This window comes from Chrysemys picta, chromosome 4, assembly GCF_011386835.1.
Source record: "Chrysemys picta bellii isolate R12L10 chromosome 4, ASM1138683v2, whole genome shotgun sequence".
Taxonomy (NCBI): domain Eukaryota; kingdom Metazoa; phylum Chordata; order Testudines; family Emydidae; genus Chrysemys; species Chrysemys picta.
Genome location: NC_088794.1, coordinates 26,532,501 through 26,554,294, shown reverse-complemented (window position 1 = coordinate 26,554,294; position 21,794 = coordinate 26,532,501). Strand labels below are relative to the sequence as shown.

Below are 21,794 nucleotides of genomic sequence, written 5' to 3'. Positions count from 1 at the left end.
AGGGTCTGGGACTGAGACCCACCCCCTTCCCACTCATCGGACATGGGGCTACCAAACATCCATCACTTGACTTGGACTCAGACTGGACCTAGGGCCCCAGAAGTGGAAGGCTTTGTATGCTAATCCTAATTCTCCTGAACCAACCAGTTCCCCAGTTTGTGGCCAGATTGGATTGAGGCACAATGAGAAGCAAACAGCTCCATCTTCCATTCCCAAACTTGTCAGACGGCTAGTCCCCTAGGTTGTGATGCTTTTGAAAGGATGTTTATTTTAAGCCAGAAACACCACTATACAGGTTCCCAGCAGGTTTATGATTATTAGGGCCTGGTTAGTGGGTGGGGGAATGTGGCTCATGATGTGTTTGCTTGTCAGGAGCCTGGTAGCGCTAAATGGAAAATTAACGTTATTGTCTAATCTGATGGGATTCTCATTCTTATTTCAGGTAGAGTGGCTGCTCCTGACGCATGGCCTGGCACCCAAGTCCAGTGGATAGTCTCCTGAGAGAGGGACAGGATGGCTGAATTACCAGGGCTATGAAGTGAGACCTCTCCCCCTTCCAGGCCATTGGGACTTGAACCCACAATTTGCTCCTGGGCCATGGAATCAGTCTCCAGGTTTGGGGCCATCTGGGATTTCCTCCTTTTCTCTCCCCCTAAGGTCAAGGCATGGTGACCTTACCCTGTACCCAAGGAGGGTTGGACACCTGCTTCTGGCCCTTCAGCAGGGGCCACCATAGCCCATCAATGCCTTAGCCTGTCATTCCCGACCACAACTTACCATTTGCCCTCAGACACGTTGAAGGTAGTCATGGCACACTCATCCACCATCGCTCCATCCACTCATTCCCAATCAAGTCATCACACCCCATCCTTCCCTACCCTCAATTGTCCCTCTAGGAGCTTGATGGAGACCACCAACATATTTCACCCAAGAGCAGTCAGGAGACAAAGAGTTTTGCTTCTGAACCGAGTAAGAGGGAACGAGCACCCTAGAGGTGAAAGGCTCCATATCACTCCAGTTGCTCAGACTGTGTAATGCTGTACATCCTAATTCCCAGTTTGCTACCTTCAGCTCTTGGTGCTGACATGGGTTCAAATTCATACCAATGACTAAGGTTAAGATTCTGTCAGGGGAATTTTTAGTAAAAGTCAGGAACAGGTCATGAGCAATAAAGAAAAAATCTGCAGCAGGGGCTAACCACTACTGCTCCAGCCCCAGCCGCTGCGTCTGCCCTGGGGCCGTTGCTCCAGTGGCCCTTGGGCTGACAGTGGCTCTAGCCCTGTCCTGGAAGTCCTGTCATGGAGATCCTGGAAGAAGTCACAGAATCTGTGATCTCTGTGACAGAATCGTATCCTTACCAATGACCTAGAGGTGTAAAGCTCCATACCCCAATTCCCATAAAGAAACCAATTCCCCACTGCATGGCTGCCTCAAGTGCAGGGGACTGGACTAGATGACCTATTGAGTTCCCTTCCAGTCATACACTTCTGTGATTCTATGGCTGTATTGCAAGTGGTGCCCAAGATGTGGAAGACTCCAATCCCATTGAGGTACCCACTCTCCCAGCACAGGGCTAGATTGGAATCAATGACCGAGCCGTGAATGTCTCCATATCCCATTCAAATGCTTCTGCGCCTCCCGCCTTGTTCTTTAAAACAACCCAGAGGCATTGCTTTTCAAAGCTTAGACGTCCCTGAACTCTCACACCTTCCCTCTAGATGATGCCCCATTTTCAGGTCACAGCGAAGTGAAGGTGGAAATCTATGGACTTTGAGTGTTCTCCAAAATTTAGTTTAAGGACATTTTGGAAGATCTTAACAGGAAGGTTTACATTTCTTATCAGGGTTATTAACGCGATTAGAAAATCTCTGGGTGCTGTGTTTTATAAGAAGCAGCACCCAGGCATTTCTCTACATTCACCACTCATCACCATTGGCTTGCGTGTCAGAAAACATCATGAAGTGGCTTCTGCTCCTGAGTTTGGTGGTGCTCTTTCAGTGCTGGGTGACAAAGTGAGTATTGGGGGAACACACCACTTTGGGCTGCTGAACTTGGCTTTCTACATAGCAATGTGTGATTATCAAGGGGAGTGTCTGCATCTCTCTCATTCTTTTCTCTACTCTCCATTCATGTATAGGCAGCAGCTGGGTACATCCCCTTAGCTTTGTGTTGTAGCAGAGGAATGAGGAAGGAAGGTCTTGTGGTTAAGGCACTGGAGTGGCACTTGAGAGATCTGGGTTAATGCCTGGCTCTACCACAGACTCTATTTCCTTATGATAACTATCCTTACATCTCTTGTCAACTGTCTGTAATTGACCATCTTGATTATCACTACAAAAGTTTTTTTCCTGCTGACAATAGGTCATCTTAATTAATTAGCCTTTTAGAGCTGGTATGGCATCTTCTCTGTATGTATATATGTACTCTTATTATATGTTCCATTCTATGCATCCAATGAAGTGGGCTGTAGCTTATGCTCAAATAAATTTGTTAGTCTCTAAGGTGCCACAAGTACTCCTGTTCTTTTTACGGATACAGACTAACACGGCTGCTACTCTGAAAAGAGTCTCTCTCTGCGGATCAGTTCTCTGTATTTGAAATGGACCCACAAGTCATGGACCAGAACTCCATTGTGCTAGGCACTGGAAGACTGTCCCTTCCCCAAGTAGATAGCAACCTCAGTATGAGAAAAGAGACAACAGATAGATACAGACAGACTGAGAGGGGAGTAGAAGTCAGCTGATGGACAGTAGTTTCTGCACACCAGCAGCCAAACTGTTTTTATGATTTCATGTATAGGTAGGGCACTACCAAATTCACTGTCCATTTTGGTAAATTTCATGGTTATAAGATTTAAAAATCTTAAATTTCATGGATTCAAATATTTAAATCTGAAATTTCAGTGTTGTAACCATGGGTGTCCTGGCCCAAAGGGGTGTGTGTGTGGGGGGGCAATGGCATTGCTACCCTTACTTCTGTGCTGCTGCTGGCAGCAGTGCTGCCTTCAGAGCTGGGTGGATGAAGAACAGTGGTTGCTGGCCAGGAGCCCAGCTCTGAAGACAGCTCCGCCGCCAGCAGCTGCAGCACAGAAGTGAGGATGGTAATACCATACCATGCACCCTCACTTCTGCGCTGCCTTCAGAGCTGGATTCCCAACCAGGAGCTGTAGAGCTTCCTGCAGCGGGGGAATTTCCCAGAATTGGGTCTGACCTGGCCCCGGGAGCAGACTATGTAGAGGAAGAGAAAGTCTCGTCCCTCCCCAGCCCAGCTGGGACTAGCAGCTGGAGCCTAGCATGTGGTAGGAACCCCCAGCTGGGGTGCCCTCAGCCCTGCTGCTCCCTGGTTATGGGACCAGCGCTCAGGTGTTAAAGGGGCCTTGGTCTGGCTGTGTGTGTGTGTGGGGGAGCAGGGGGTATGACCATGGACCTGCTCCCCCCAAAATTGATGACCTCCCCATAGCATGCCACCCTCATCTGTGCTGCTGCTGGTCTTCAGAGCTGGACGCCTGGCCAGCAGCTGCCATTCTATGGCCACCCAGCTCTGAAGGCAATGCAGAAGTAAGGGTGGCAATACCGTGATCCACCTACAATAGCCAGATTTCATGGGGGAGACCAGATTTCATGGTCCATGACACATATTTCATGGCCATGAATTTGGCATGTTCCCATTTATAGGCACATAGATTCATAGATTCTAGGACTGGAAGGGACCTTGAGAGGTCATCGAGTCCAGTGCCCCTCCCTCATGGCAGGACCAAATACTGTCTATACCATTCCTGATAGACATTTATCTAACCTATTCTTAAATATCTCCAGAGATGGAGATTCCACAACCTCCCTAGGCAATTTATTCCAGTGTTTAACCACCCTGACAGTTAGGAACTTTTTCCTAATGTCCAACCTAAACCTCCCTTGCTGCAGTTTAAGCCCATTGCTTCTTGTTCTATCTTTAGAGGCTAAGGTGAACAAGTTTTCTCCCTCTTCCTTATGACACCCTTTTAGATACCTGAAAACTGCTATCATGTCCCCTCTCAGTCTTCTCTTTTCCAAACTAAACAAACCCAATTCTTTCAGCCTTCCTTCATAGGTCATGTCCTCAAGACCTTTAATCATTCTTGTTGCTCTTCTCTGGACCCTCTCCAATTTCTCCACATCTTTCTTGAAATGCGGTGCCCAGAACTGGACACAATACTCCAGTTGAGGCCTAACCAGCGCAGAGTAGAGCGGAAGAATGACTTCTCGTGTCTTGCTCACAACATACCTGTTAATGCATCCTAGAATCATATTTGCTTTTTTTGCAACAGCATCACACTGTTGACTCATATTTAGCTTGTGATCCACTATAACCCCTAGATCCCTTTCTGCCATAGTCCTTCCTAGACAGTCTCTTCCCATTCTGTACGTGTGAAACTGATTGTTCCTTCCTAAGTGGAGCACTTTGCATTTGTCTTTGTTAAACTTCATCCTGTTTACCATTTCTCCAATTTGTCCAGATCATTTTGAATTATGACCCTATCCTCCAAAGCAGTTGCAATCCCTCCCAGTTTGGTATCATCTGCAAACTTAATAAGCGTACTTTCTATGCCAATATCTAAGTTGTTGATGAAGATATTGAACAGAGGCGGTCCCAAAACAGACCCCTGCGGAACCCCACTTGTTATACCTTTCCAGCAGGATTGGGAACCATTAATAACAACTCTTTGAGTATGGTTATCCAGCCAGTTATGCACCCACCTTATAGTAGCCCCATCTAAGTTGTATTTGCCTAGTTTATCGATAAGAATATCATGCGAGACCCTATCAAATGCCTTACTAAAGTCTAGGTATCTACCATCCACCGCTTCTCCCCTATCCACAAAGGACATGACAAAAGGAGAGTTTTTAAGGAGAGATTTGAAGGAGAAACCTTCTTCTTTTACATAAATTTACACATCACATTCATTGCATTTACTATACGTTGTATCACACATTTTGGGATTAGCTTGGTTACTTTGTAGGAATCAATCCCTGTACAACATGCTGTATCCACACCATGTGCGACTTACTCATCTTTATGTTCCCAGCTTATCTTGTCCATTGTTACCCTGTCCTTTGTAAATGATTCCCTTGACGTTCCCTGCCTTATATTGGCTAGTTCAGCCATTCTGTCTCTTGGCTTACCACCCACTTACCTGTCCCGGTTAGCACAGACATTCTGTGTTCAGCCTGCTGATCTATTTACCTTCATAATCCTTCCTCCCAAAAAATGAGGCCTGCCCCATGTCCAATTACTCCCATCAAGCCAGGACTAGAAGGTCGAGATTTCAGTTTGGACACGAGGAAACAGGTCTAGCGGACGGCGGCAGATCCGTGAGTCATAAGCATAGAGGTTGAAGTGGAATTTGTGCTTGCAGATGAGATTACACAGAGATAAGGGGTAAAAGGAGAATAGAAGGGGATGAATGGCAGAGCACTGTGGAACGCCTACAGAAAATTGGAGGGTGGATCATCTGAAGGCATCAAAGGAGCGACAGTAACCTCTACACAGGGCAGGGACTGTCTCTTTCTATGTATTAGTACATCTCCCAGCACGTTGAGGCATCTCTCTGCTAGTATACATGGGCTGGGGATTTTCCAAGGGTCCTACAGGAATTATTGCCCAACTCCCATTGACTTTCAGTGCACTGAGCACTCAACTCCTTTACACTCCTTTGATAATCCCAGGTGTACTAAGGGGTCTCAGTGCAATGTAAAAGCTGGATTGCACTTTATGCTCTGAACACAAGGCTTAGAATCATAGAATATCAGGGGTGGAAGGAACTTCAGGAGGTCATCTAGTCCAACCCCCTGCTCAAAGCAGCTTGTCTATTGTTTATTTGTTATTGATTAGTCTTTCTCCCTACCCTTGTTGATTAGGGTCTCCCTGAAGAAGGGGAAATCCATGAGGCAGAACCTTAAGGAACATGGCTTGCTGGAGGATTTCCTGAAGAAACACCCTTACAACCTGGCCTCCAAGCATTTCCCCAGCCTGGCCAACAAGGCTGCCAGCGAGCCCCTAACAAACTACATGGATGTGAGTATGGCAGGAGAGCAGGTCTTGTAGCCTCCCTCGCCTCATCAAAGCTTCCCACTCCTCTGCCAACAGCTGATCTCGCCCTCCTCCCAAAAGGACCCCAACCCCACTCCCTTACCCATGTGCTTCCAACCAAGCACATACCTTGCTGCAGCCAAGAACCCTCTCCAGCCCCAGTGCAGGGCCACCCAGCCTCCAGCTATGATTGGATGGCATTAAGAAGAGCATTTGGAATAGTGCTCCCAGAGTCTGCTGGCTTCCTCCTTCCCAGCACACCCTCCCACTGAGGCCTGGTCTACACTACGAGTTTAGGTCGAATTTAGCAGCATTAATTCGAATTAAGCCTGGACACGTTCACACGACGAAGCCCTTTTTTTAGACTTAAAGTGCCCTTTAAACTGGTTTCTTTACTCCACCTCCGATGAGGGGATTAGCACTAAAATCGGCCTTTGTGGGTCGGAATTGGGGTAGTGTGGACGGAATTCGACGTTATTGGCCTCCAGGAGCTATCCCACAGTGCTTCATTGTGACCACTCTGGACAGCACTCTCAACTCAGATGCACTGACCAGGTAGACAGGAAAAGCCCTGCGAACTTTTGAATTTCATTTCCTGTTTGCCCAGCGAGGAGAGCACAGGAGACCACGCAGAGCTCATCAGCACAGGTAACCATGATGGAGTCCCAGGATCGCAAAAGAGCTCCAGCATGGACCGAACGGGAGGTACGGGATCTGCTCGCCATATGGGGAGATGAATCAGTGCTAGCTGAACTCCGTAGCAGTAAACGAAATGACAAAATATTAGAAAAGGTCTCAAAGGCCATGAAGGACAGAGGCCATAACAGGGACGCACAACAGTGCCACATGAAAAATTCAGGAGCTAAGGCAAGCCTACCACAAAGCCAGAGAGGCAAACGGAAGGTCCGGGGTAGAGCCGCAGACATGCCGCTTCTACGCGGAGCTGCATGCAATCCTAGGGGGTGCAGCCACCACTACCCCAACTGTGTGCTATGACTCCGTCAATGGAGAAACACGCAACAGGGAAGTGGGTTCGGGGTACGAGGAAGATGAGGATGAAGATAATGTAGATAGCTCACAGCAGCAAGGAAGCGGAGAAACCGGTTTCCCCAACAGCCAGGATATGTTTATCACCCTGGACCTGGAACCAGTAACCCCCGAACTCACTCAAGGCATGCTCCCAGACCCTGAGGGCACACAGGGGACCTCTGGTGAGTGTACCTTTGTAAATATTACACATGGTTTAAAAGCAAGCATGTTTAATGATTAATGATTAATTTGCCCTGGCAATTGCGGCCAGTACAGCTACTGGAAAAGTCTGTTAACGTGTATGGGGATGGAGCGGAAATCCTCCAGGGACATCTCCAGAAAGGTCTCCTTCATGTACTCCCAAAGCCTTTGCAAAAAGGTTTCTGGGGAGGGCTGCCTTATCCCATCTGCCATGGTAGGACACTTTACCACGCCAGGCCAGTAGCACGAAGTCTGGAATCATTGCATGACAAAGCATGGCAGCATATGGTCCCGGTGTTTGCTGGCATGCAGACAACATCCATTCCTTATCTCTCTTTGTTATCCTCAGGAGAGTGATATCATTCACAGTCACCTGGTTGAAATGGGGTGATTTTATTAAGGGAACATTCAGAGGTGCCCGTTCCTGCTCAGCTGAACAGAAATGTTCCCCGCTGTTAGCCACGCGGTAGGGGGGAAGAGTGAAGTGATCATCCCAGAGAATTGGGTGTATGGGGGGGGGGTAGTTGGGTTTGTGCTGCATGTTAACCCGGAAACCGCAGCCCCTCCTTTTACATTGCAAACCCATTTTAAATGGCCAACCCAAGGGGTGCTTAGTATGGGAAATGAGGGCGCTACTGTTTGAAACCATTCCCACATGTTAAGAAGGTTAAAAAAGCCAAAAGACTGTGGCTTACCATGGCTGCCTGCAAGCTGAAATCTGTTGCCTGGCACTGCGTGAGTGATCTCTCACACCAAACCGGCAGGCCCTCAATATAAGAGGAAAAATGCGACTTTGTAACGAAAGCACATGTGCTGTGTAATGTGAACAGCAAAATTTAACATGACAGAGTGTACCCATTGTTCTCTAAAATGTGTCTTTTTTAACCACCTCTCCCTTCTCCTCCACCAGCTGCAAATGTTTCTCCTTCACAGAGGCTAGCGAAGATTAGAAGGAGAAAACGGTGGACTCGGGATGATATGTTCTCAGATCTCCAGATGTCCTCCCACACTGACAGAGTACAGCAGAATGCACGGAGGCAGTCAATGTCAGACTACAGAAAAGCACAATATGAACGAGAGGAGAGGTGGCGGGCTGAATTGCGGGATGAACAGAGCAAGTGGCGGGCTGAAGATGATAGGTGGCGTCAGCTTGCAGACAGAAGGCAAGAGTCGATGCTCCGGCTGCTGGAGCATCAAACTGATATGCTCCAGCGTATGGTTGAGCTGCAGGAAAGGCAGCAGGAGCAGAGACCACCGCTACAGCCCCTGTGTAACCAACAGCCCTCCTCCCCAAGTTCCATAGCCTCCTCACCCAGATGCCCAAGAATGCGGTGGGGGGGCCTCCGGCCACCCAGTCACTCCACCCCAGATGATTGCCCGAGCATCAGAAGGCTGGCCTTCAATAAGCGTTAAAGTTTTAAACTGCAGTGTGTCCTTTTCCTTCCCTCCTCCCCCACCCATCCCGGGCTACCGTGGCAATTATCCCCCTAGTTGTGTGATGAATTAATAAAGAATGCATGAATGTGAAGTAACAATGACTTTATTGCCTCTGCAAGTGGTGCTCGAAGAGGGGAGGGCAGGGGAGGGTGGTTGGTTTACAGGGAAGTAGAGTGAACCGGGTGGGCGAGGCGGAGGGTTCATCAAGGAGAAACAAACAGAAGTTTCACACCGTAGCCTGGCCAGTCACAAAACTCGTTTTCAAAGCTTCTCTGATGCGCACCGTGCCATGCTGTGCTCTTCTAACCGCCCTGGTGTCTGGCTGCGCCTAATCAGTGGCCAGGCGATTTGCCTCAACCTCCCACCCTGCCATAAATGTCTCCCCCTTACTCTCACAGATATTGTGGAGCGCACAGCAAGCAGCAGTAACAATGGGCATATTCTTTTTGCTGAGGTCTGAGCGAGTCAGTAAGCTGCGCCAGCGCGCTTTTAAACGTCCAAATGCACATTCCACCACCATTCGGCACTTGCTCAACCTGTAGTTGAACAGGTCCTGACTACTGTCCAGGCTGCCTGTGTACGGCTTCATGAGCCATGGCATTAAGGGGTAGGCTGGGTCCCCAAGGATCACGATAGGCATTTCAAGTATCAGGGGATAGCCGTGTTAGTCTGTATCTACAAAAACAACAAGGAGTCTGGTGGCACCTTAAAGACTAACAGATTTATTTGGGCATAAGCTTTCGTGAGTAAAAACCTCACTTCTTCGGATGCATCCGAAGAAGTGAGGTTTTTACTCACGAAAGCTTATGCCCAAATAAATCTGTTAGTCTTTAAGATGCCACCAGACTCCTTGTTGTTTTTGATAGGCATTTCAACATCCCCAATGGTTATTTTGTGGTCTGGGAAGAAAGTCCCTTCCTCCAGCTTTCGAAACAGACCAGAGTGCCTGAAGACGCGAGCATCATGTACCTTTCCCGGCCATCCCACGTTGATGTTGGTGAAACGTCCCTTGTGATCCACCAGGGTTTGCAGCACATTGAAAAGTACCCCTTGCGGTTTATGTACTCGGTGGCTTGGTGCTCCGGTGACAAGATAGGGATATGGGTTCCATCTATTGCCCCACCACAGTTTGGGAATCCCATTGCAGCAAAGCCATCCACTATGGTCTGCACGTTTCCCAGAGTCACTACCCTTGATATCACCAGGTCTTTGATTGCCCTGGCAACTTGGATCACAGCAGCCCCCACAGTAGATTTGCCCACTCCAAATTGATTCCTGACTGACCGGTAGCTGTCTGGCGTTGCAAGCTTCTACAGGGCTATCGCCACTCGCTTCTCAACTGTGAGGGCTGCTCTCATCCTGGTATTCTGGCGCTTCAGGGCAGGGGAAAGCAAGTCACAAAGTTCCATGAAAGTGCCCTTACGCATGCGAAAGTTTCGCAGCCACTGGGAATCATCCCAGACCTGCAACACGATGCGGTCCCACCAGTCTGTGCTTGTTTCCCAGGCCCAGAATCGGCGTTCCATGGCATGAACCTGCCCCAGTAACACCATGATTTGCACATTGCTAGGGCCTGTACCTTCTGTGAGGTCTATGTCCATGTCAATTTCCTCATCACTCTCGTCGCCGCGCTGCAATCGCCTCATCAGCTGGTCCTGGTTTTGCTTTGGCATGTCCTGGCTCTGCATATACTCCAGGACAATGCGCGTGGTGTTCATAGTGCTCATAATTGCCGCGGTGATCTGAGCGGGCTCCATGATCCCAGTGCTATGGCGTCTGGTCTGAAAAAAAGCACGAAACTATTGTCTGACAGAGGGAGGGAGGGGCGAGTGACGACATGGCATACAGGTACAGGGAATTAAAATCAACAAAGGTGGCTGTGCATCAAGGAGAAACACAAACAACTGTCACACAGAATGCCCCCCCCAAAGATTGAACTCAAAACCCTGGGTTTAGCAGGCTGTTGATTTCACGGAGGGAGGGGGAAGCAAATGAATACAGAACAAATCTATTTTTTACATCTTAAGCTGGCAGATGACGGTACAGCATGACTGATAGCCCTCGGCATCTTCTGGGTGCTTGGCAGAAAATACTGGGTGCTTGGCAGAAAATAGTGTACTACGACTGATAGCCGCCGCCATCATCATTGGGAAGGCAACAGAATATGACTGGGGGACATACGGAGTTTCAGCCATCATCTGATCGAACCAGTCGTAATACACCATCTACTGGCAAAAGGCAAGGGGCTGCTGCTGTGTAGCAATGCAGCCCCACGTCTGCCAGCACCCAGATTGCTGATGAAGGCTACCAGTCATACTGCACTGTCTACTACCAAAAGGCAATTAGCAGCTGCTGCTGTGTAGCAATGCAGTACCACGTCTGCCGGCACCCAGATGACATATGGTGACGGTGAGCTGAGCTGAGCTGAGCGGGCTCTATGCTTGGCGTGGTATGTTGTCTGCACAGGTAACCCAGGTAAAAAGGCACGAATCAATTGTCTGCCGTTGCTCTGATGGAGGGGGAGGGGCCTGATGACATGTACCCAGAACCCCCCGCGACACTGTTTTGAATCATTTAGGCAAACAGAATCTCAACCCAGAATTCCAATGGGCGGCGGAGACTGCGGGAACTGTGGGATAGCTACCCATAGTGCAATGCTCCGGAAGTCGATGCTAGCCTCGGTACTGTGGACGCGGTCCACCGACTTAATGCACTTAAAGCATTTTATGTGGGGACACACACAATTGGCTGTATACAACCGATTTCTATAAAACCGGCTTCTATAAATTCGACCTAATTTCGTAGTGTAGACATATCCTGAGATTCAAGGGTCTGAGGCTAAATAAGTATGTGCATCAGATCACCTGTTGCTATTGGTTGCCAGCAGGTGCTAGGAGCCATGCTGGACAAAGTGATGGCAAAGAAACACAGTTCAGGCTGAGCCTTTAGCAAGGACACTGTAGCCCAGACCTTCAGTTGGTTTAAATCATCTGGAAGAATACGCTGGTTTACTCTAGCTGATGATCTAATCCTTGAATGGCAATGGTTTCCTCTCTTTATGTAATTTTTTGTCCTGCTTTGACAGGTCGATTATTATGGAACCATCTCCATTGGCACCCCAGCCCAGGATTTCACTGTCGTGTTCGACACCGGTTCCTCCAACCTGTGGGTGCCCTCCGTGTACTGCTCCAGCGAAGCCTGCAGTAAGTCACCTGCAACGCCTCTTGCCTTGATACATCAGCAGGACAGATTGATTGAAATCAAAGAGATTTAAATCAGCAAGGAGGAAACCTTGATTGAAATAATTGATTTTAATCTTGCTTTGCATTTGTACTTTTTAGTTATTTTTCTAAAGGAAGTTGATTCTCACTGGTTTGTAACCACTATAAACAGGTTGCAAATCAGGGGTATAGATTAAGTCAATACGCATTTATTTAAGCTATTAACATAGCTTTACATACATTTATTCAGTTTCATAATTTATACGTTTTTTAGTTATTTTAGAAAATGAAGGAGGAATTTCTTATTTACTACATAATGATTAATTTTTGATTTGTGTCAAACTCAATTTGGCTAGAAATTGGAATTAAATTTAAAATGTAAAATCCAGCTTTTTTAAAAAAAAAGTTGAATAAAACTTCTTTAAATGGGCTGTATATACAAGAAAGAAAAATTTATCAAAACAATGTTTTGCATTTAAAACTAATAGATTTATGAAACAAAGGAAGTGTTATATGTAGTCAGTGAATTGAACTATTGTTTCTGACCAGAATGTCCTTCAAGATTTTAAAACTTGTAGAGCTCACCCTCTAGCACCAAGCTTTTATTCAGAGATTGGAAGAGGAAAACAAGTGTTCCCACTTTTTCAACTCCCAATCGGTTTCTTAAGTTGGAATGAACTAGTCCGTGAACTGAGCTAGTTAATAAACTGATTTGAAGAAAGTATTCTCTCTGAACTTGCAGAAGAGGCTACTGCTGTCAAAAACTCATTTAGCACTGGAAGAAACTCTAGTTCCAGGAACTGAGTCAGTGAAATCCTCCAGTTCTGTTGACTTTCTTTAAAGCCAGGAAACATGCACTGCTTAACAGTAACTGTTGTATTTAAATTAAACGATTTAGTAAGTTTAGGCCTTACCATATGTTATCATAATTTCAAGGTTAATTTTGAAAAGGCTTATTTTTTTAAAAAATCAGATTTTTAAAAAATCATCGATTTTTATCCATCCCGGAAGCCAGAGAGCAGCAGGTCTCCCTCCATTGTCCCTCCATGTTCTGCACAGTGTCCGAGGGGGAATGGGCCCTAATAAGACCAGAATTTAGCTCCACAAAGGCACTTAGGTGTGGCAATGCTGAGTACTGCAATGTGTGACTCTTAGGCACCCTGACCCCACCAAGGAATTCAGTCTCACTAGTCACCCAGGCTCTCCATACAACGCATGGGGAGAGTTACAAGTGTCAGTCTGTGACCATCTGACTCGTCTATACTTGCACCAAATCACAACAAATTCAACCCATCAGACTCCTCCACCTACGAGGCCACCAGCCAGAGCTCTCCATCCAGTATGGCAGTGGCAGCATGACCGGAATCCTGGGCTATGACAACGTCCAGGTAAATTACAAGAAAGGATCAAAGCCCCTGGATCAGACATGGTGAAAGATTAGGAGTTAGAAGGACAGGACGCATCTGGGAAGCTAAAGCAGGAAAGCCACTCGCTGTGAACTGGGAGAGGGAGATAAAGAAAGGGAAGAGAATTGGTGATGAGGCCAATCACAGACTATTCTCATATGGGGCAGGTGGGGCGAGACCACAGTGCAGGGCTTGGCAGCCTCTGAGAACTCCCCAGGCCATAAGGACCCTGTGATAGACTTGGCAGCTTCTCCCACAGTGTAGGTTGTGTCTGATTATCCCCATTCCTCCCCCAAGGTTGGAGGCATTGCGGACACCAAACAGATCTTTGGTCTGAGTGAAACCGAGCCTGGCTCCACCTTTTACTACGTCCCCTATGATGGGATCCTAGGTCTGGCCTTCCCCAATATCTCCTCTTCTGGAGCCACACCTGTCTTTGACAACATGATGAATGAAGGTTTGGTGTGACAGAACCTCTTCTCCGTCTACCTGAGCTCGTAAGTCAGGGCTGGAAATGGCTCATTTGTTGCAGTGAGATTCACGTTCTTATAGCGCCTTTCACAATGAGTGATCCCTGTGATGTTAGCTCCAGAAGTCCCAAAAGCAGCCACCTCGGGGTGGAAAGCAGCAGCCGTTCTGTGCTGGTGATGTACATTTTTGGGAGCAGAAATGAACACTAGTATCTCTAATGCTGAGATAAAAGCATCAGGGCCTTGTCAAGCACTGCCCAGTGCCAAGGTAGGTCATCAATATTAGACTGACTCCTGGGGGAAGAATTCCCCCTTATACATCACCCACATGGTTCCCTCACTCAGCATCTTCCAGCAGCAGACTGAACCGTCTGCTCAGTACTGACTCCAAGGGAAGAGCAGCACCTACTGAGTGACTGACAACACTGCCTTAAACACCTGAGCCTTTCCTTGGCAGTCTCCCATCCAGTTTTAGGGCAGGCCCAGCCCTGCTTAGCTTTTGAGATCTAGCAAGAGACATTTAGCAAAGTAGGGGCAGAGGTGTTCCTCTCATCCAACTGGATGTGCCCAGCTCTGACTCTACCCCAGCACTGCCCAGCTGTGGTCCTTCTCTAACAGATGGAGCATTTGCTATTGTCTCCTTAGCCGACCATTCATGGATCTTCCTTGACTCTCCCGTCTCCAGTGATGAGCAGAGTGGGAGCTTCGTGATGTTTGGTGGCATCGACTCATCTTACCACTCTGGGAGCCTCAACTGGATCCCTCTCTCTGCTGAGACTTACTGGGAAATCACCATGGACAGGTATCACCCACCCCATGGCCCTTCCCCTTCATCGTGCCACCTTGAGAAGACAGGCAAAAGAAGATGCGTGCGAGAGCTTGCAGAGTCTAGACAAGATGAGAGACAAAGGAGTAGGAATCACACCTTCCTTGGAGCTATAGGAAAGGGGCTCACCAGCGAGGAGGTTAGAGCAGTCGTTCCCCACCTCATCCACACCAAGAACCCTCATCTGGCCAGCTCTGCTTAGCAATAAAGTAAAGGGCAGGGTGGTCACGACCCCTTGACATCTGTTTGTGACCCCCAGGGTAGATCAGTCACAGTCCCAGAAGGTTGTAGGATGAGGATCGACAGGAAATATCCAAGGAAGGAGAGGTCTAGGCTGAAACATCAGGGGAAAATTCTTGGCAGTTGTAGCAAGCGGGTGGTGAGGCAGCTCCACCCTGCAGGCCTCTCACTGCTGGCTCGTGGGCTGAGTGGGAAAGAGATCGGGAGTGTTCCTGGGGATAAACAAACTAGGGAAATACCACCTAGATGGAACTACTATTAGGTGGGTGCATAACTGGTTGATAACTACTGTCTGGGAATGGTTTTCCAGTGGTTCACTGTCAAGCTGGAAGGGTATAACGAGTGGGGTCCCGTCCCACTGGGATCAGCTCTGGGTCCGGTTCTTTTCAATATCTTCATCAATGATTTAGATAATGGCATAGAGAGTACACTTATAAAGTTTGCAGATGATACCAAGCTGGGAGGGGTTGCAAGTGCTTTGGATGATAGGATTAAAATTCAAAATGATCTGGAGAAATGGTCTGAAGTAAATAGGATGAAATTCAATAAGGACAAATGCAAAGCACTCCACTTAGGAAGGAACAATCAGTTGCACACATACAAAATGGGAAATGACTGCTTAGGAAGGAGTACTGAGGAAAGGGATCTGGGGGTCATAGTGGATCATAAGTCAACAGGGTAACACTGTTGCAAAAAAGCAAATATCATTCTGGGATGTATTAGCAGGAGGGTTGTAGGCAAGACACGAGAAGTAATTCTTCCACTCTACTCCATGCTGATTAGGCCTCAACTGGAGCATTGTGTCCAGTTTTGGGTGCCACATTTGAGAAAAGATGTGCACAAATTGGAGAACTTCCAGAGAAGAGCAACAAAAATGATTAAAGGTCTAGAAAACATGACCTATAAGGGAAAATTGAAAAAAATTGAGTGGTTTAGTCTGGCAAAGAGAAGACTGAGAGGGGATATAACAACAGTTTTCAAGTATGTAAAAGGTTGTTACAAGGAGGAGGAAGAATTTTTTTTTCTTTACCGCTGAGGATAGGACAAGGAGCAATGGGCTTAAATTGCAGCAAGGGAGGCTTAGGTTGGACATTAAGAAAAACTTCCTAACAGTCAGGGTGGTTACCCATTGGAATAAATTGCCTAGGGAGGTTGTGGAATCTCCATCATTGGAGATTTTTAAGAGCAGGATAGACAAACACCTGTCAGGGATGGTCTAGATAATACTTATTCCTGCCATGAGTGCAGGACTAGATGATCTCTCGAGGTCCTTCCAGTCCTATGATTCTATGTTCCCCTGACTGACTCTCTCTTCTAGCATCACCATCGATGGAGAGACAATCGCTTGCTCGAATAGCTGCCAGGCTATCATTGACACTGGTACTTCTCTGCTGGCTGGGCCCTCTACTGGCATCTCCAACATTGACTCTTACATCGGTGCCAGCAATGGCACGGTAAGGGCAGGGAGAAGGGACAGATACTTCTAGAGGTGTCTGCTACACACGGATGTGACGCTCCATCTCTCTCATTGGCAACAGAGGGTCCTGTTGCTTTTTACAGATTCAGACTAACACGGCTACCCCTCTGATACTCTCTCATTGGGGAACCTACTGCCCGAGACGTGTCTAACCTTTCCTCCATGTGTTGCCTTCCTCCCTGCAGATCAGCTGCAGTGCCATGAGCAGCCTGCCCAACATCATCTTCACCATCAACGGCATCAAGTTCCCTGTGCCCGCCAGTGCCTACATCATTGATGTGAATGTTCTGCTCAGAAAGCCGCCTTGGGGCTCCTTAGCGAGGGCTTGTGCCTGAGGCCATTGCACTGAGTGTGCTGGCAACTGGCCCCTGCACAACTGGCATGAGCCTGCAGAATCTTCATTGAGACGCAGCTCAGAGTCTGTCCCCAGTATGAGAGTGGGGTGGCAGAGAGCTCTTCCCCCAAAGGAATCCAAGGGGAGGGACGGCCATGATCAAGGCAGGCCCAGAGTGAAAATCACATACCGGAAGAGCAGAGAGGCAGCCTGTAGAACTCGCCACTGCAGGAAATCACCAGGGTAGGAGCTTTACTGGGCTAGGAGAGAATTATATGAGCAGCTACCCCAGCTAGGAGGTTAGATCAAGAGAGATCACTGCCTTGCGCTCCAGGGCATGGGCATCTTAGCATCAGGAAGGAGTTTTCCTCCCCCGTGATAAAAGTTTGCTCCGCTCTGGGGAGGAACAGGCAAGCTGCTTTAACAGCACACAGCAACACCAGCTGGTAGCAGGCAGTGGGGAAGCCCAAATCCACTTATAATCACAGCAGGATTTCTGGTGGCAGAATGTAATTGCTCCCTTTGGAATCTGGCCAGGAGCCTGGAGAGAGCATGCTTTGCCTCCCCAAGGGATGTGTCATGAACAGAAGTGGTCAGGACCTTGCTTCTCTTCCCAGTTGACAGACTGCACCCCTTAGGCTCAGGCTTAGGCATTGGGGCTGTTCTGAGGCCCAGATCCACAAAAGTAGCTCACTGGGAGTTAGGCATCTAAGTAGCACCAAAAATTGGGGCCCAACTCACCTATGCCACTCCCTGCAGCCTATAGAGGTCTCCCATCAAAGTCCCACCCAGCCTAATGCTCTTTAGTGTGGGAGCTCTGAGATTCCAGCCCGAGATGGTACAGGCACAGACACCTGCAGGCCCTAAGGATGATAACTCACTGAAGTTCCAGCCCAATAATTACCATGTCCTTTTTTCCCCTGTGCAGGAGTCAGGCTCTTGTACCTCCGGCTTTCAAAGCATCGACGTCCCCACCTCCTCTGGAGAGCTCTGGATCCTCGGAGACGTCTTCATCCGCCAGTACTACGTTGTCTTCGACAGGGCCAACAACCAGGTGGCCCTGGCCTCGGTAGCATGAACACAGCGCCATCCCTAGGACACTGCCATGGAACACTGACCCTGGAGAGTCTCTGTTTCTCCAGAGCCTCAACACCGCGTATCGGTCTAGTGACCCTCACCCCACACTCACCCTCTGTCCTGTAATCTTACCCCCAGTAGAATAAAGGAATATAAGAGCATTTGAGTGATTTTTTTCTATTTGATGGAGTGAATGACTCAGAGTCCACCACCGGGAGAGAGATGTACCTTCTGCCAGCGCCCCTCATTCCTGATCTGTAGTTCCTACTGCTATTCCAGCCTTGCCTCTCCCCATTTCCCACTCTGCCAACCCTCCTCACTCCTGACCCGTTTGATTTTGTTATTTCCATAGTAACTTGTGTAATGGCTTTTTGGGTGTGAGCCCTACAGTCAAACCCACATAGAGAACTGAGCTCTGTTCTCCCCTGCATTTTCCTGCTGAGCTATCTGCACTGTAGCTCCCCATTCTAGGGGTCAGAGGATGCTCATTGGTCTAATGATTTACACCCACTCTCTGGCTGTGCCCATCCTGCTGTCTTTCACCCTGGAGCTGGCTGGGGGTTGCCCGGTTGCCCAGCGGTTGGTGCTGTACAAGGCCATGCCAGAGTCTCTGCTCTGAGTCATGGTCTCTGACACAGAACAGTTACAGTCCGAGCCAGCGCCCAGTAAAGACTCCTATTGACTCCACTGGGCTTTGGATCAGACCCTTAGTGTGCTGGAGACCATTTCCTGGCCTACACTTCAGTGCTGTTTCATACACTGGGGCAAGTCGCCGGCTGGCTCACTCAGACAGCTAGGATTTGCTCTGGGACCAGAAAGTGACCTAGTCCTTAGTGCTCCTCACCAATACAAACGAGGAGATCCAGGGCCAGCAGGAGCTCAGGGTCTATGGAGAGGATGTTACATTCCGAGGTGCTGATAGAGCTGGGGCAGATTTCACTGCATGTTAGAAACTAGGAAGAGCCTGATTCTGTCAGTGATGAGGCTCAGCTAGCCCAGTTTCCTGTCTCTGGCACCAACTGCTTTAGAGGAAACTCCAGAATGAATAAGCAGGGACAGATTTCACTTCACTGGGGAAACTCAGGAATAGCCAGACTGGATCAGAGCTGAGATCTATTTGTCCAGTGTCCTGTCTTCTGGCACCAGTTGCTTGTAAGAAAACCCCAGAATGAAGAAATTAGGGAATAACTACTCATGGCCTAAACCAGAGGCAGCCAGAGTCCCATTCCCCAGCCACTAAGCAAGTGGCAAGGAGCAGCTAAAACAAGGCACCCAGGGAAGGGCCACAGCCCAGAGATCTCACAAATCGCAACAATAAATGTAACTAGCCTGGTCCGAGGACCTTCACCCAGCTCTGCACAGAGGAATTTTCTAAGCACATGGCTTGGCAGAGAAGCCAGTTTGGGAAGGTGCAATGTGATTTAGACCAGAACTGGTTCCACTCACTAACAGAAAGAAACCTTGGAAAAAGACATTTGTGCATCTTTCCGGGCAAGTCTGTATAGCCCCTTTGGAAAGAGTCATCGTCCCTGTGTTGTCCCCAGACATGCTGACTTGTACTCAGACGCAACAAAGGAGGCTGGAGGAAGAAAGTACTGCTGAGTCTTTGACTGTGACCCAGAGGAAGGGGAAGGGTCTGGTTCCCAGTTGTTCTAACAGGGCATGGCTCATTTTGTGACTCAGGGAAAAGTAATGTTTGATTCAAAAGCTGATGGCCTGATTCAGTTTATGAGGCCTTCTACACCTAGAGAAGTAACAACAAACTGCAGTGTAGGAAGGACAATCAAACAGCTCCTCCCATTATGGTGTTTATTTATGGCATTAAACTGGGGTTCAGGACACCTGAGTGCAACTCCTCGTTGTGCCACAAATGCCCTGTGGGACCATGGGCAAGTCACTTTCCCTCTTTGTGCCTCAGGGCATGGCGATCACTGCATGGAAGCTGGTGCCGCTGGACTGCTACTGGTCAGTCGTGAGTCAGTTTGGAGTCAGGAAGTGAACAGTTGAGGCTGCGTTAATGCAAGTGTGCAGGGCCATTAATTGCATCCTGCTACGAAGGACTGTGACTCTTGGAAATAGTGAATGGCTTTGCAGCAATGGGATTCCCTAACTGCGGAGGGGCAATAGATGACACGCATACTCCAATTTTGGCCCAGGACCATCTTGCGATGGCGTACATCAATAAAAGGGGTACTTCTCTATGGTATTGCAGGCATTTGTGGATCACTGTGGGTATTTCACTGACATCAGTGCAGGGTGATCTGGGAAGGTGGATGACACGCATCTTCAGGAACACAGGCCTGTACAGAAAGCTTCAATCAGGGACTTTCTTTCCAGACCAGAAGGTTCCAGTGGGTGATATTAAAAGACCCAGCATAACCCTTACTCCCTGGGCTCATGAAGACTTACACGGGAAATGTGGACAGCAGCAAGGAGTGCTTCAACAATAGGCTGAGTAGGTGCAGAATGACCATTGAATGTGCTTTTGGCAGATTAAAAGTGCGCTGGCGCTGCCTTTTGGCAGGTTAGACCTAAATGAGGAAAACATTCCAATGATCATAGGAGCCTGCTGCATGCTCCATAATATTTGTGAGGCTTGGATGAAAAGTTTACCCTGGGGTGGAGCTCATAGGTGGATCGGCTGGCTGCTGAATTTGAGCAGCCAGATACCAGGGCTATTTGAGGGACACAATGGGGGCCATTTGAATCAGGGAGGCTTTGGGGTAACATTTTGATAATAAGCACCAGAAATGTGTATTTTTATACAGCACTCTGCCACGCTTTGTTAGCTTACCACCTTGCATGAAAATTGTGATTGATTCCTGACCAGGATTTGTAATCAGCAAATGATCAAACCACCACTATGTGTTACTACCACCCGCAACCACCAAGTGCAGGAGACAAATAAAGATTGGTTATCTTTCAGAGAGTTTTTGGTTTTTATTAAATACCTATTAACAACACACACAAAAGGCTTGGTGGGAAGGGAGATAAGAGTGCAGGGCAGTGTAGGCTCTCATAGCTGTGTGTAAATCCAGCTATCATTTTGGAAGCTGTCTGAAGGGGTGGAGTGACTGGGGTACCGAAGGGAGGAAGTTGCAAGGAATGTGTGGGAGGAGTTTGGGGAGTGCATGGAAAGCAGTTCTGTATCAGCTGTGGGGAATGGGGCGGGCAAGCATGTGTTCAGCTTGGAGTGTGATTAGGGACTTCAACATCTCTGTTTGTTCCTCCATCACTTTTATCATCCGCTCCTGGCCCTTTACAATTCACTCCTCACTCTCCTTTCTGTCCTGCCTTTCTATTTTAAATTTTTCCTTGAGGCTCTCTCTCCACTCCCTTCATTCTTTTTTTTTTTTTTTTTTTGGCCTCTGAAGATTGGAGTACCTCTCCGATCATGCCATAGAATCATAGAATCATAGAATCTCAGGTTGGAAGGGACCTCAGGAGGTCATCTAGTCCAACCCCCTGCTCAAAGCAGGACCAATTCCCAACTAAATCATCCCAGCCAGGGCTTTGTCAAGCCTGACCTTAAAAACCTCTAAGGAAGGAGATTCCACCACCTCCCTAGGTGACCTGTTGTTGACCTGAATTTGATGGGTTAGTTGTTATGGCTCGCCACTGATCGCATCTGACCAGAAAATTTATAGGTTCTTATCAATTCAGACTACAGAGTTCAAGAACTCAGAGAGTTCTATATCGGGAGAGGACTCTCGGGGTGCTTGGCAAGAACACGTACACTGAGGACAATACCAAATTGATAAATTTATTTATTTATTAATTTATTGAAATTAACATAAAAATAAGAAATGCAATGAAACTTATAACTGCAAAACAGTAAAAGAATTCCCAAACTCCTGGTGGTAACATTTCTATTATGAGTACCTTAACCTAGCATATCAGTAATAGGGGGTGAAGGACCAGCCTCACTCCTGGCATGCCTGATTACGCAATGGTGCTGGCTTCCCCAATGGTTAGGAATTTTGAGTAGTTATACTATACTGCACAAGCTG

At 47.9% G+C, this 21,794-nt stretch overlaps 1 pseudogene; it reads left to right on the top strand.

Annotated features, from left to right (window-relative positions):
• Positions 1-1,956: 1,956 nt before the first annotated feature.
• Positions 1,957-17,858, top strand: LOC101944547 (pepsin A-like; annotated as a pseudogene).
• The last annotated feature ends 3,936 nt before the right edge of the window (positions 17,859-21,794 follow it).